The sequence below is a fragment of the Hipposideros armiger genome, unplaced genomic scaffold (genome assembly GCF_001890085.2).
Source record: "Hipposideros armiger isolate ML-2016 unplaced genomic scaffold, ASM189008v1 scaffold_1045, whole genome shotgun sequence".
In the NCBI taxonomy this organism is placed as follows: Eukaryota; Metazoa; Chordata; class Mammalia; order Chiroptera; family Hipposideridae; genus Hipposideros; species Hipposideros armiger.
Genome location: NW_017732395.1, coordinates 172931 through 181495, shown reverse-complemented (window position 1 = coordinate 181495; position 8565 = coordinate 172931). Strand labels below are relative to the sequence as shown.

General features: G+C 43.1%; 1 protein-coding gene and 1 long non-coding RNA gene across 3 annotated transcripts in view; one reads left to right on the top strand and one right to left on the bottom strand.

The window, feature by feature from the left end:
* Positions 1-611, bottom strand: part of BRD4 (bromodomain containing 4) — an 82149-nt gene extending 81538 nt beyond the window's left edge. The window contains exon 1 of the mRNA XM_019631737.1: positions 277-611. The gene's annotated coding sequence lies outside the window, so the exon portion shown is untranslated. The remainder of the gene's footprint in view (positions 1-276) is intronic.
* A 27-nt stretch (positions 612-638) lies between these two features.
* Positions 639-8565, top strand: part of LOC109376069 (uncharacterized) — a 16947-nt gene continuing 9020 nt past the window's right edge. For both annotated transcript variants that reach the window (XR_002122689.1, XR_002122690.1), the window contains exon 1: positions 639-1274. This is a non-coding gene — a long non-coding RNA (uncharacterized LOC109376069). The remainder of the gene's footprint in view (positions 1275-8565) is intronic.

Here is an 8565-nt window from a genome sequence, read left to right as displayed (position 1 = left end):
CCCGAGCCCGAGGACGACGGCGCCAACGGCGGGGCGGACGAGAGAGCGGCCAGACGCCCCGACGCCAACGCCCCAGCGCAAGCGAGCGGCGCGGGGACGCGGGAGGCCCGCAGGCCCGAGCCCGCGTCGCCCCGGCCTCTCCACCCCCGTGCGGCGCCGATGGCGTCGGAGCTGGCGCACCGGCCCCATTACGCAATGCAGGTGACGCGGGCCGCGCCGCGGGCCCCCTCCAGCCGCCCCGTGCTGCCCGCCGCCCCGAAGGGCACCGGTCCTCACCTGAGACGTTAGGCCGCACGCCGCCCCCGCCGGCCGCACGCCGCTGCTGCCTCCTTCTTGGGCTGCTGTGTGGCGCCGGGGCCCGCCCGCCGCGCCCACCGCTCCGCCGCGCTAACAGGCCCCGTTTACCCGCGGGCACCGCCGGCAGCCGCCGCCGCCACCGCTTCGGCTACTCTGCTGCGGGAGAGCAGAACAAACAGCCCTGCCGCCGCCGCCACCAGCGCACTGACGTCACCGCGCACGCTGCGCGCGCGGCTCCGCGTCGCCGCCGCCGCCGCTGCCGCCGCCCGGCGTGCGCGCCCCCTAGATTGCGCCCGGCGCGAGTGAGCGAGCTCGGGAAAGTCGGCGGCTGAGAGGTAACTGCGAGGCGTGCTCGCGGGGCTGGGGGTACCCAGTAGACCGAGCAAGGGGAGACCGAGCAAGGGGACTCCTCACACGGAGATTGGGGATCCCGCAGACTGAGGGAGAGGACTCCTAAAATCGAGGGAGGGGACCCCGCAGACCGAAGGAAAGGATCCCTGGAGGGGACCGCTCACACGGAGCTTGGGGACCCCGCAGACCGAGAAAGAGGTCTCCTCATATCGAGGGAGGGGACCCCGCAGACGGAGCGAGGGGACCTCTCAGACGGACGGAGGGAACTCCTCAGACGGACGGAGGGGAACCTGCAGGCCGAAGAAGAGGATTCCTCAGACTCCGCTTAGACTGAGGTAGCGGACTCCACCGACTGAGGGAGTGGACCAAGGGGAGATTATTGAAGGCTGCGCCTGAGGGGATAGATCTGAAGGCTGAGGGAAACGTCCAAAACTTAAGACGGGTCTGATAATTGACTCCCAAAGAGAGGAAGGACGGTGAGGAGTGATCCCAAAGACTGATGGCAGAGGCCGAGGGAGAGACTCCGGTCTGAGGGAGGCCGCACCTGCTGGAAGGAGTGGAGGTGATGCTGGGCCGCTAAGGCGAGAGAGCTGCGATGAGGACCTGAGCGCTGGGGTGCGGGAAAGGTGAGGAGGCTGTAAGCAAGGCCGAGGTGGCATCTTTCTGGGCTAGCTATCGCTAAGATGTAAAGACTGGAAGGTGCTGGACTCCGGGCCTAGGGCACGCTCCTTCCAGTTGTCCCCCAGCTGACCGCCTTCTTGTCCTTAAATCCATAAAACGAGGAAATGAGGCTTAGGCCACTTGCAGTTTAAAATGCTATGTGAAATGTTTCAAAGGGGAAACAACCTTTCCCTTTTGCCCTTAATTTACTTTTAGCATTTTAATAAAAATGGCAGACTCAACTTATTCTAAAAATTCTAAGTAATGAAACATTTCCTGATAGCCCTTTCTTTCAGAATACTATATTGATACACTAGGATAGCAGTCAATAGTTTTGTCTCTGTCATGAAAAGTTTGCTCACTTTTCACCAATGGCAATCATAAATCACTGATGAGTACTGGGCACAGTAAAGACTTAATTTTACCCTTTAACAAAATATGAGATAAATTATTAAGTGCAAGAAATAAAGGTGGTAATGGTAATTGGTTCATTAGTAAACTTCTAATTCTGTATTATAGAATATTGTAACTTGTGAATATATCTGGCTCTGAATTTTGCATGCTCAGCAGTTTGTAGACGATGATTGGAAATGGAAAAGTAGGAAGGTACACGGGGCTAAGTGAATATGGGATAACAGCTTTTTTTTTTTAAGGAAACCAGAATATCCGTTTTAAGCTACCCTTTCCCACAATTGTGTTATTGCATTAGCCACTTAATTCATTGTTGTTGCAGACAATAAATGTCTTTGGAAGTAATTTGGAACTCCCAGTTTTCAAGTTACGTAATAAAATCTTTCATTTGACTCTAGTCACACTTCAATATCTAGCTTGATTTACTGGACCCAACTGGTGGGCTTTTTGGCTATTGCTAGAAATCAAATCCAACCTGAAGAGAATATGTATGCTGTAAAGGGAGTTCCAAAAGCTGTCTCCAAAAATCTTTTAGGATAACAATGTCTCATTCTTTATGTCTTCCATAGTGCATAGGCTAACTCCTCACAGATAGCTCAAATTCAGAAAATGTCTGTATCTAGTTGAATAAGTTTAATAGTCTCATTACTTAATGGTTCACATTTTAAATAAGCTATTTTTTACTTTCTCTTGTTATTACTGTGTTTGCAATATTAAAAACCCACAAGAGATTAATACAAATATTAAGGAATGAAACACAAAGTAGCACACAATGTAATTCTGACTGGTATTATTTATTTTTAATACAGTAATACATGAAAGCAGTTTAATTGAGCAATACTAAAGAATATAGAGGAAAAATAAAGCTTCCTGCCTCCCACTCCCCTACCAGAGTAACCACTATTATCGCTTTGCTGTGTTTATACCTGTGCTATCTTATAGCCACTGGCCACATGCAACTGAATACTTGAAATGTAGCTGGCTCAAATTGAGATGTGCTGCAAGTGTGAAATGCACATTGCATGTCAAAGATTTAGTATGAAAAAAACATCTAAAATCTCATTATTGACTGTTTATATTGAGTACATGTTGAAATATTCTTTTATATATTGGGTTAAATAGAATATATTATTAAACTTAATTTTAACCTGGCTATTTTTTAATGTGGCTACTAGAAAATATAAAATTACATATATGGTTTGCAATATATTTCTGTTGGATAGCACTGGTCTAGACTTTTTATTCTATGCAACAATATGTACCTACATATAGAAATGATGATGTTGTTATAAAACAAAGGGATCATTCCATACCTGTTGATTTGTAACATGCTGTTTTCATTTAATACATCTTGGAAGTCATTCCACATGGATACTTGGAGATCTGCCTTGTTGGGAGATAACTTGGAGATAACATATAGTGTGGTATGGATATATCATTATTTATTGTCCTATTTATATTTCATTTCCAGTTTTTCCATCATAATTATCAATATTACAGTGAACATCCTTATACATTTCTCATTTTCTTTTCATACTTGCCAGCATTTTTCCAAGTTAAAAACATTATGTAGTGTTTTCTTAAAAGCAAGGATAAATCTATATAGCATGATCAGCTTTGGAAAAGCTGGAGGTATTTGATTTGTTATGGCATGAATCCATGCCTATTTTCCAATGAGAATTTGCCCATGAGGCTACATTCTGGAATTTACAGTTTGCTCCTAGAGATGTTGAGTGATGCACACAAGATCACACATTTATACAGTTTAGAGCTCAGATCTCCTGACTCCATGAAGACTGCCTACATTTTTCCTGTAGCCTAGGAATTGACAAATATTTTCTGTAAAGAGCCAGGTAGTCAATATTTTAGGCCACAAAATCTGTATGTGGGCCATACAGTCTCTATAACATTGCCAGTCTTTGTAGCTCTGCCACTGTGGCACAAAGCAGCCATAGTTAATATGTAATCAAATGGGTGTGGCTGTGTTCCAGTAAAACTTTATGGATACTAAATTAAAATTTCATGTAAATTTCAGGATTCACAAAATATTATTATTTTGATTTTTTTCCAACCGTATATTAAAACTACAAAAGCCATTCTTAGCTGGAAGACTATACAAAAACAGAAGCAGTCCAGATTTGTCTCATAGGCAGTAGTTTCCTGATCCCTGCTTAGACTCTGAAGTCTAGAGAAGTGGAAATTTCTTTTTTTTTTTTTTTAAGGTTTTATTGGGGGAAGGGAACAGCGTTGGGGAGTTGGGGAAGGGGAACAGACAAGTTGCTGTCCTTTTGTTCTTCAGTCTAGTTGTGGAGGACGTTGCTTCACTGGCCCATGTTGGTATTATCATTGCGCTCTTCTCGGGTGAGGCAGATTGGTCTCCGGCCACTGGACGGCTGCTCACAGTGGCTCTTGGCAGCTCACGATGGCTGCCAGCCGCTCACGGTAGCTTACTGGAACCTACTGTAGCTTCACTGGAGCCTATGCCGTCGCCAGCGACTTCATGGCAGCCCAGCTCCAGGTGAGCTGTTGTCCACCATCTTAGCTGTAGAGGGCGCAGCGTCACTGGCCCTAATGTGGGATCCGAACCAGGGCCCTGCTGCTCAGAGCTGGCGTCCCAAGCCAACTCTTAACCAGAGTGCGCCACTCTGCCGGCCCAGGAAGTTTCTTTACTATTATACAGAAGCTATTCTGCTTGCAATTTTTAATAGATTTTTTTTTAGCAGTTTTAGATTTATATTAAAATTTAGTGGAATGTAATCCCATATACCCCCTCACTTCCCTTTTCCCTTTTCCCCCAGTATTAACATCTTATATAGTGAGGTACATTTCTTACAGTTGATGAGCCAATATTGATACATTATTAACTAAACTCCATAGTTTACATTAGAGTTCATTCTGAGTTGTACATTCTGTGGGCTTTGACAAATGTATAGTGACATGTATCCACCATTATGCTTGCCAATTTTTAACTCAGACTAGCTAGGAACAAAAATAAGCTTCAGAGTAAAGCATTACAATTCTGTCAGCTCCAAACGGGTACAAGATGGCCCTAAGTCTCTGCTAGTCTATTAATTTGTATTTTGCTATGTTTTGCTTAGTTTTGAAGTGTTTTACAAACATCATTCACTGTCACACTCAAAATAATGAGATTGCTGGAAAACCTAGTAGAAAGTAGAACGAAGAGCCATTCAATTGCCTTAAAAAAAGGGAGTGATTTTAAAAGTTTCAGAGTGGAAAGAAAATGCAAATGGGATAAAGTGCTTAGGAGGAAAGAGTATGGAGGTCAAAGAAGAAATAATAGTGGGAGCTCTCATTTGGTTCAGTCATTTTAAAAAAATGCTCATCATTTCGGTCAATCGTTTTAGAAAAGTTTGGCCTCTTCTGGTGAAGTTGAACTCTGAAGACTGTATGGCCCTCTAATTCCAATCCCACAGAAACTTGCTGACACACTTAAGGTTCAGAATAGCACTGTTCCTCAGAGCCCCCACTGAAAACAACCCAAATATCCATCCACGATAGAACAAATATAATGAAAATGAACAAACCACAGCCATGCACAACATAGGTAAATCTTACAAACATAATGGGAAACCGAAGTTGCAAATCGTATGTGCATGTGTCATCATCCCTTTTTGATGCAGATTTCTAAAACAGACAAAAATAGACAAGTTTTTAGGGAAGTAAAACTATAAAGAAAAACAAGCAGGTAGTTACCACTGTTTACCTGAGAGGGTGATCAGGAAGGGATGAGAGGGTTGGTAGGGGGGCCAGTTTCTGAGGTATAGCAGTATTCTGTTTCTTTTTTCAAAATTTGTTTTTTAAGTGTACAGTATTTTTAACTATAAGCACAGTGTTGTACAGCAGGTCTCTAGAACTTTTTCATCTTACGTGACTCAGAACTGACTTTTTCATCTTCCACGACTGAAAGCTTCTGCTTCTTGACTATGCATTAGCTTTGTAATTATTCACTCTGCTATACATACCTATGCTTTATGAATATTTTTGTTATATTTCAATTTTTTAAGGAGAAGAAAGAATGAATCTTATGTATTAGGAAAACTGTGCCTAAGAGAGAAGTGACTAGAAAAGGCTAATGATGAACTTGAACAAACTTCTGAATGTATGGCTAGGAAGTGAGCAGCATTGCAAGATACCTTCTAGTTTAAGACTCACACAGAAGGCTGGTGATTAGAAAGCTGAGAGGTTAAGCATGGTGAAACATGTTACTGATAAAATTTGGTCACGAGCCATTGATGGTCCCATAGGTTCAAGGCCTCGTGGAATCATCACAGCATCAGAATGAGTGGCAATGGGCCAAGTGAGGCTGCCCTGGCTGCTAAAAAAATTCCCTGTGGCATTTGCTGAACAGGGAAGGGTTTCTTGCCTTGATCGATAGGGAAAAATGCCTGATAGAACTTATTTCAGCAAGGACCCCAAGACTAGGCCCATTTTAAATGTTGGTGTAAGTACCTAACAGGACTGAAAGCGTAAATCTCTTGTCCCTTTCATCTTCAAGACAAATGGGCTGATGAAGCAGACTCTTGGAATATGATATGTTTATAAGATGAGCATCTATATCTAGATTTACCCTAGTATTGTGTGGTAGGCAGCTTTCAAAGATGGCTCCCAATGATCCCCACCTCCTGGTATTCACACCATTCTGTTATCTGCCCCCTTGAGTGTGGTCTGGACCTAGTGACTTGCTGCTAATGAAAAAAAGTAATGGGAAGTCACTTTCCTGATTAGGTTACAAAAGATTCTGACTTGAATCTGGACTCTGCCTTCTCAGCTTGCACATTTTGATAAAGCAAGCTGCCATGCAGGAGAGACCCATATGACAAGGAACTGAAGGTGGCTTCTGGTGAATAGCCGGCACGGAGCTAAAGCCCTCAGTCCATCAGCTGCAAGGAACTTAAGTTCTGCCAACAACCACATGAACAACATTGAAAGTAGATCCTTCCATAGCCATGGCTTCAGATGAGATCACAGCCTTGGCCAACACTTTGATTACAGCATTATAATTCCAACTAAGGACCCAGCTAAGCCACACCTTAATTGTGAAATAATAAATGTTTTTATTTTAAGGCACTAACTTTTGGAGTAATTTGTTAAGCAGCAATAGATAACTGATACATCCTGGGACCAACTATCCCCATTCCCTAGGGAAGACATATCTCAGCCTTATTATGGGTTGATGAATAGTGGTAAGCAAGTTCTTCCTTTTCCCAGAATATTCCTTTAGCTTCCTCTGGTTTTGCCATTGCTGAGCTAAACAAACTGTATTTCAAACACTGGGGAAAATTGTTGTGGTCTTAGTTCATTTGAGACAATTAGTATTGTTGTGTTCACTATCCACCAATGGGAAGGAATTAGGGACTTATGTCTCTCTCTCTAAGAAGGCTAGTTTTCCTTACGGGAGCCATTGTAGTAGGGTAACATTTTGTCACCCTCAAGTTAGTCATTGGTCCCTGGGGGTTATCTCTAAAGAGGAATTCTTTTGGAGAGAATTTCATGGTAGCAAATAAGAGAAATTTGTGATGTATTTGTGAGCTGTCTTCACTCCTATTTAGAGAACTGTTACCAAAGCATCCGAGAAGCTAAAATCCCCAGGCATTTCCCATGGGGCAAGTTGAGGATTTGTCCTGAGTGGGTATCTTTGGGCAGGTTAGTGGTCAAAGACATGACACCCACAATGCCTGGGCCTTGCAGGCACTAAATACCCAATTTGTTGACCTGTGTCTCCTAAATTTAGTTCCCCAAAGGAGATTTCATATACTTCATGTTCTTTATTCAAAGAATCCAGCTTAAATGGATTGGCTGGAATTAAGAGTATTTGCAGGAACCTAGACAAATGGTCTTCCACATAAACTTAAATCAAATTCAAAATTAGGAGAATTACTGAGAATATAAATAACTTTAAAAAGAAATGTTACAAGAATGTTACATTGTACTAGAAGTTTTAGCCAAAGCAATCAAATATAAAAGGCATCCATATAGGAAAGGAAGAAATAAAACAATTTCTATTCACAGATGACATGATCTGATATATGGGAAATCCTAAAGAATCAACCAAACTATCAGAGCTATTAAATTCAGCAAAGTTGCAAGGTACAAGATCACACAAAAATTATATGTATTTCTATACACTAGCAATGAACAACCCAAAAATGAAATTAACAATTCCATTTACAATACCATCAAAAGAATAAAATAGAGCCTGCCAAGTGGCTTAGTTGGTTAAGAGTGCAAGCTCCTAGCAACAGGGTCGCGGGTTCAATTCCCACACGGGCCAGTGAGCTAAGCCTGAGCTGACCTGCCAATAGGTGGCAGGATGGCTCAGCTGGTGAGAGCACATGCTCCTAACAACAAGGTTGCCAGTTCGACTCCAGCATGGGATCTTGGGCTTCGCCCACCAGCAACTAAGATTGAACACGGCAGCTTGAGCTGAGTGGCCACAAGGTGCCGACGGGCGGCCAGATGATGACTGGACTTGGAGCTGAGCTAGCTGTGCCCTCCACAACTAAGATTGAAGGACAACAACTTGGTTGTTCACCTTCCCCAATTCCCCAAAATCTTAAAAAAAAAGAATAAAATACTTAGGAATAAATGTAATAGAAATACAGAAGTTTCAGCAGAAATGCTGAAAACTACAAAACACTGCTTTAACGACATTAAAGAAGACCTAAATAAGAGTAAAGACAACTGTGTTCGTGAATTGGGATATTCTATCTTTTTTTTTTTTTTTTTAAAGTTTATTGGGGAATCGGGGGAAGGGGAACAGACAAGTTGCTGTTGTTTTGTTCTTCAGTCTAGTTGTGGAGGATGTCGCTTCACTGGCCCAAGCTG